The 7466-nt window shown below is 39.6% G+C and overlaps 1 non-coding gene across 1 annotated transcript; it reads right to left on the bottom strand.

Annotated features, from left to right (window-relative positions):
• Positions 1-1279: 1279 nt before the first annotated feature.
• Positions 1280-1387, bottom strand: LOC123388574. Its single transcript, XR_006603049.1, has one exon. It is a non-coding gene; the product is annotated as a U6 spliceosomal RNA (small nuclear RNA).
• Between the last annotated feature and the right edge of the window lie 6079 nt (positions 1388-7466).

Below are 7466 nucleotides of genomic sequence, written 5' to 3'. Positions count from 1 at the left end.
GAATTATATTAATTTTTTATAGCTTCTCTAAAAAACTGCCACAAATTTAGTGGCTTAAAACAACAGAAATTAATATGCTTACAGCTCTCGAGACCAGAATCCCAAAATAGTTTTACTGCGTCAAAACGAAGATGTCAGCAGGGCTGTGCTTTATCCACAGGATGTAGGAGAGAATCTATTTCCTTGCTTTTTCCAGCTTTTAGTGTTGTATTCCCTGCATTCCTTGGCTCATTGCCCCTCCCCCCATCTTCAAAGCCAGCAACATATTATCCTCAAATTTCTCTCTGCTTCCATCACATCACCTTTGCTTGTGGTCAGATCTCCCGCTGTGTCCCTTATTTACATTTAGGGCCCATCTGGATCATCCAGAATAAACTCCCTGTGGTAAGGTTTTTAACTTTTTCACATCAGCAAAGTCCCTTTTGCCATGCAAAATTAATATTTACAGGTTCCGTAGATCAGGATGAAGGGGACTTTCAGGGCCATTATTCAGTTTACCACAGAAACTTATCACATTACTCCCTTTAACTGCAAAGGAGTGGGTGAGCTATGTAGCCCCTCATTGGATAGCCACTTGCCAGAAATAACCCTTCACTATGGAAGTGAAAACAGGAAGGCTAGCTGACTCTGCCACACTCCTAAATAGAGTTGTCACAAAAATTAATTGAGCTAATATATGTAAAATGCCTTGTGTAGTAATATATATATAGTGCCTTGCATATCATAAACCCTTGATACAGCATATCATCTATTATTATGCTGTTCACTCTTGTTATTCATTTGTACTATTCCTCTTTCTCTACCTCTTACCCACTCTCTCCTTTACTGATTTGCTCTTGACTCTTTGAGATCAAGGTTAATGTTGGGAAATATTTTCAAAAACACACATTTCACCCAAATTGGGTAGACTTGCCTTAGAGTTGTATATTACTTTCTCAGACTACGTTAAAAAATCTGCTTGTCAAGGAATTTGGAAATGTTTTTTAAAGACTAGATTCCAAACATTGTAAGAGGACCATGCAAAGCCAAGTTAAGTTGGCTCCCTCAGATAAGGGATTACTTACCCAGTTCATAAACTTACAGTGTTTTCTGTACTCCAAGGACGTTTGTCGCAAGGACCAGGAAAGCCTTTGTGTCCTTTCTTTGGGGCCTTAGTCCTCATGACCCAAATCCTAATCACCAGTTTCAAAGTTACTTTCAAGCTATTGTCCCAGCAGGTCTTGCATTATTCTTCACACAAATACCCTCATAGTGCCTGGTTTTTGTTGTTGTTGTTGTTGTTTTTATGGAACACTTCATGAATTTGTATGTCATTCTTGCACAGGGGCTATGCTAATCTTCTCTGTAGCATTAGTGTTTGCTCTAATAGCTCAATATCCCTATGGCATATACACACATTAGTATTGACTATGACCTATAATACAAACTTCCTCAGGTCAGATCTATTATTCTGGAAAAGTCTTCATTTTTGTCTAAGTACCTTCTCCTTTCAACCATGAATCCCTGGAATGTTTTCTACTAAGGTAGATCAGAGACTCCCTTAAGATTTGTTCTCCAAGACAGACCATTTCCCCATATTCCAGGAAATATCAGACTGTGCATAAATTGCTTTTCTGTACCATCCTCTCCGGGCTGTAGATCTTAGTAGATCTTAGTAGATATAAACAACCTTTGAGAAAGGAACTGACATCCCTGCTCTTACCCTTCTTCTTCTACCTGTTTTGACTGAGCCCCAGGTAGAAAGGATAAATGAAACTCCATAAAAGTTATAGGAACTTTGTCTCAATCCCTGGGAGTCATCATGGAAATCTCAGAGCTGTGTGGATAAGCCAAACATTCACCATGATTCTGTTGCAGCAGAATAATAACGACTGAGAAATGTTAAGATGCATATGCATGAGGACAACCTCATAGAGACCCTGGCAGACTTGTGTGGTGTGGAGAGAATGTCTTTCATGTCCCTGGGGAGGGGGTGTACCTAGAAGGTTGAAAGAGGACCAGGAGATCAAGAGAGAATTTGAAATTGGCAACAAGACAATGCATTAAGGAGTCCTTTCATGTCAGGCCGGGAAACAACACAGCTGATGTCTATAGGGATGGACAGCAGCCAGTGTGTAAGGAAAATATCATCAGCAGCCAATATGGACAGACACTAACCATTTCAGACAATAAGCGTCTCCTTTCATATCAGGAAAATACAGGACTTCTATGTTATAGTTAAATCATTGTGTCAGTTGGGAAGGAGGAAAAAAAGAGAAAAGTTTGTAAGTGACTGAACCAGATACATTTCTGTGCTATATAAGGATGAAGTGGTCGAGAGCCAAGTTCAGTGATGTTATCAGAAAATAAATCAATATTTTTAACTTCTTTAAGCTATTTCAGAAAATATTCATATTCTCAAACTGTATTTGTTGGGATTCTCAAGAAAAATGGAACCCCTATTTATATAAATATAATATACATGAGATTTATTTATTTGTTTTTGGGTATTGGTCTACATGATTTTGGAAACTGGCAAGTCTGAAATCTACAAAGCAGGCTGACACAATGGAAAGCCAAAGAAGAGTTGATGTTGTAGTCCCATGTTCAAAGGCAATTTGAAGACAGAATTCCTTCTTCCTGTCCCCAAAACTCTGAGCTCTATAGGGGTGCATGTTATAATCACCAAAAGGCAAACATTTCTGCGACAAAACTCAGCAAAAATGACATTGAACTATAAGCTATGGATGCTTCCTGGACTTTGGAGGATTCTTTTGTTCAGGGAATACCTTGAATCACCATCTGTTGTCACCATTCTACAGACATGGGATAGACCCATGCTCCAAATTGGATTCAGATGTCAAGACTGATGATGCCACACATACACACCAAGAGAATGTTGAAGTGTTAATACTTACATAATGAGGGTTTTTTCTGGAAAGCAGGGCAAGCTTCCTAAGCCAGTGCAAAAATGGCTCGATAAATCAGGGAAAGGAAAATGACCCGGGTTTTTTATGGTGATTGGGGAATAGGAATTCCCTTATGCAGGCAGAGGCTTTCATGGTTTGAGCCTCCCACTGACACCAAAGAAAGGAACGTCTTGACTTTCTTATCATCTTTCCTAGATGTAGAGCACAAGGGGAAAGAAGAGGTGAGGCTTTTTTCCACTGTATATGTTTTTCCTGTTTTGTCAAAGATTATTTGACCATAGAGTTGAGGGTCCATATCTGGGCTCTCTACTCTGTTCCACTGGTCTATGTGTCTGTTTTTATTCCAGTACCATGCTGTCTTGGTGATCACAGCTTTGTAGTAAAGCTTGAAATCAGGTAACGTAGTGCCCCCCATTTTATTTTTGTTTTTCAACATTTCCTTAGCAATTCGGGGTCTTTTCTGATTCCATACACATTTTTGGATTATTTGCTCCAGCTCTTTGAAGAATACTGGTGGAATTTTGATCGGAATAGCATTAAAAGTATAGATTGCTCTAGGTAGTAGAGACATTTTAACAATGTTTATTCTTCCGATCCAAGAGCATGGAATGGTCTTCCATCTTTTTGTGTCTACTTCAATTTCTTTCATGAGTGTTCCATAGTTCCTCGAGTTACCTCTTTGGTTAGGTTTATTCCCAGCTATCTTATGGTTCTTGGTGCTATAGTAAATGGAATCAATTCTCTAATTTCCCTTTCTGTATGTTCATTGTTAGTGTATAAGAAAGCCACTGATTTCTGTACATTGACTTTGTATCCCACCATGTTCAATAAATGGTGCTGGGAAAACTGGGCAGCTATATGTAGAAGAATGAAACTGGACCATTCTCTTACACCATACACAAAGATAAACTCAAAATGGATAAAAAGACCTCAATGTGAGACAGGAATCCATCAGAATCCTAGAGGAGAACATAGGCAGTAATCTCTTCAATATCAGCCACAGCATCTTCTTTCAAGATATGTCTCCAAAGGCAAAGGAAACAAAAGTGAAAATGAACTTTTGGGACTTCATCAAAATCAAAAGCTTCTAGGGGCACCTGGGTGTCTCAGTGGGTTAAAGCTCTGCCTTCAGCTCATGTCATGGTCCCAGGGTCCTGGGATCGATCCCCACATCGGGCTCTCTGCTCAACAGGGAGCCTGCTTCGTCCTCCCCCCCCACACCGCCTACTTGTGATCTCTCTCTCTCTCTCTGTCAAATAAATAAATAAAATCTTTAAAAAAAATCAAAAGCTTCTACACAGCAAAGGCAACAGTCAAGAAAACAAAGAGGCAACCCACGGAATGGGAGAAGATACTTGCAAATGACAGTACAGACAAAAGTTTGATATCCAGGATCTATAAAGAACTCCTCAAACTCAACACACACAAAACAGACAATCATATCAAAAAATGGGCAGAAGATATGAACAGACACTTCTCCAATGAAGACATACAAATTGCTATCAGACACATGAAAAAATGTTCATCATCACTAGCCATCAGGTGATTCAAATTAAAACCACATTGAGATATCACCTTACACCAGTTAGAATGGCCAAAATTAGCAAGACAGGAAACATGTATTGGAGGGGATGTGGAGAAAGGGGAACCCTCTTCCACTGTTGGTGGGAATGCAAGTTGGTGCAGCCAATTTGGAGAACAATGTGGAGATTCCTCAAAAATTTTAAAATAAAACTTCCCTATGACCTTTCCATTGCACTCCTGGGTATTTAGCCCAAAGATACAGATGTGAAAAGAAGGGCCATCTGTACCCCAATGTTTATAGCAGCAATGGCCACGGTCGCCAAACTGTGGAAAGAACCAAGATGCCCTTCAATGGACGAATGGATAAGGAAGATGTGGTCCATATACACTATGGAATATTATGCCTCCATCAGAAAGGATGAATACCCAACTTTTGTAGCAACATGGACGGGACTGGAAGATATTATACTGAGTGAAATAAGTCAAGCAGAGAGAGTCAGTTATATGGTTTCACTTATTTGTGGAACATAACAAATAGCATGGAGGACATGGGAAGATAGAGAGGAGAAAGGAGTTGCGGGAAATTGGAAGGGGAGGTGAACCATGAGAGACTATGGACTCTGAAGAAGAATCTGAGGGTTTTGAAGGGGCGGGGGGTGGGAGGTCGGGATGCCAGGTGGTGGGTATTATAGAGGGCACGGTTTGCATGGAGCACTGGGTGTGGTGCAAAAATAATGAGTACTGTTATGCTGAAAATAAATTAAAAAATAAATCTAAAAAAAGATGTGAGGCTTAAAAGATGTCATCAGTGAAACATCAAAAAAAGGTGTCAAATTCTATATTATAACATGTGCACAGGGGGAATTAACCTTAGTTATCAAAAGGTGGAAGAAATGTTGTTGTATCATGGGGGCAAGCTAAACATCCTTGGTTTCCAAGCAATCCACATAGTTGCCTCTTGGTACTCTTCTGCCCAATTTTGGTAGGAAATGGACATGTGTAATAACATTGGCCAGAGAAGAGCTTGGTAACCAGCCCTTGTCAGGGGTGAGGGTCTCAGTCTACACAGACCATGTGAGAGGAAGGGGAATCTGGAATGGATAGTGGGAACCTCTGGAGGATCTTCTTTCTGGACTTAAATGAGAAAGTAGATTTTAGCAGCATAAGAACTGAGTAATATTGGACATGGAGGTGCACCATACAAATTTCTTTTCAAGAAAAGACTTGCTTCAGATTCTAGGGGTCTTATCAGTAGAAAGACTTCTTCTTTTAGCCCCTCAAGGACAGCTTCAGTTTCAGGGGAACATGTGGCCTATATTCAAAGACTGATTGAGGTGGATGTATAAAGACCCAGCCATTACATCAATCCCAAGGACACTCTCTAATAAACATTCTGTACAATAAACTCTGTTTCACGGTCTGCTTCCTGGAGAATATAACCTAGAACATCCCCACTAGTGCTATCAATTTCTGTATTACTTGGAATAAAGCTAGTATATGGACTAAATGCATGTACCCCCTCTCAGTTCACGTATTGAAACTCTCAGTGTGGCTATGTTTGAAATGAGGAAATAATTAAGGTTAAATAAGGTCACAAGAGTGGGGCCCTAATCTGGTAAGATTTGTACCGGAGCAAAAAGAGATGCTTGATAGCCTACACTTTCTCTCTCCCTCTCTCTCTCTCTCTCTACACACACACACACACACACACACACACACACACACACACAGGGGAGGAAAGGCCATGTGAGGACATAGCATGGAGGCTGCAACCAGAAAGAGAAACCATACCAGAAATAACATTTGCCAGGGCCTTGAACATAGACTTCTAGCATCTAGAACTGTGAAAAAATAATTTTCTCTTGTTTAAGCCAATTAGTTTGTGGAATTTTGTTATGGAAGCCTGATCAGACTAATAGCCAGGCTGCTTAATAAATAGAATCAATAAGTCAGAATCTTGAAGAGGATAGAAGTTTATTTCTCCTCACCCAATCATCTGGAAGAAGCATCTTAGGTAAGTGGGCAGCTCTCCTTCATGAAAGTATTTAGATTTCAAGATCTTTTCCACCCCATTTTCCCAAGACAGATCATTTAATATAGAATACATAGAACTTTCAAGGAAGTCTAAAGGTCTATAAATCCTTAGTCAGAGGATCAATAAACTTGTTTATGAAAACCTTTATCTTGGGAACCCTGGGTAGCTCAGTCAGTTAGGTAACTGCCTTTGGCGCAGGTCATGATCCTGAGGTCCTGGGATCAAGTCCCACACTGGGCTCCTAGTTTAGTAAGGAGCCTGTTTCTCTCTCTGCCTGCCACTCACCCTGCTTGTGCTTTCTCTCTCTCTCTCTTTCACACACACACACACACACACACACACACACACAATTAAATGTTAAAAAAAATAAAAGAAAACCTTTATCTTTAATTTTAACAACTTTCAATCATAATCTAGCATTTTATTCATTTATGAATGTGAGCAACAAACCAGAGTAGAGGCAGCTGTACCTGTAATTCTGTCAATGTAAAATTCACATAACTTCAAAGTATATTATTAGTGTTTAAGATATCTTGAAATATCTTGAAATATTATTTTGGAATTACCAATTGTTTTTATTACAATTGTCACAAGATCTTATTAATTAGTGTGCTGTTGTGGAAACACATATTATTTTATAATTGTATTTCTTTTTTTTAAAAAAATTTTTATTTTTTATAAACATATATTTTTTATCCCCAGGGGTACAGGTCTGTGAATTGCCAGGTTTACACACTTCACAGCACTCACCAAAGCACCAATGTCCATAACCCCACCCCCCTTCTCCCAATCCCCCTCACCCCAGCAACCCTCAGTTTGTTTTGTGAGATTAAGAGTCACTTATGGTTTGTCTCCCTCCCAATCCCATCTTGTTTCATTGATTCTTCTCCTACCCACTTAAGCCCCCATGTTGCATCACCACTTCCTCATATCAGGGAGATCATATGATAGTTGTCTTTCTCTGCTTGACTTATCTCGCTAAGCATGATACGCTCTAG

This window comes from Mustela putorius, unplaced genomic scaffold, assembly GCF_011764305.1.
Source record: "Mustela putorius furo isolate JIRA1106 unplaced genomic scaffold, ASM1176430v1.1 tig00003901_pilon_pilon_pilon, whole genome shotgun sequence".
Classification (NCBI taxonomy): Eukaryota; Metazoa; Chordata; class Mammalia; order Carnivora; family Mustelidae; genus Mustela; species Mustela putorius.
The sequence above is the reverse complement of the archived record's forward strand: the minus strand, read 5'-3'. Positions and strand labels throughout refer to the sequence as shown.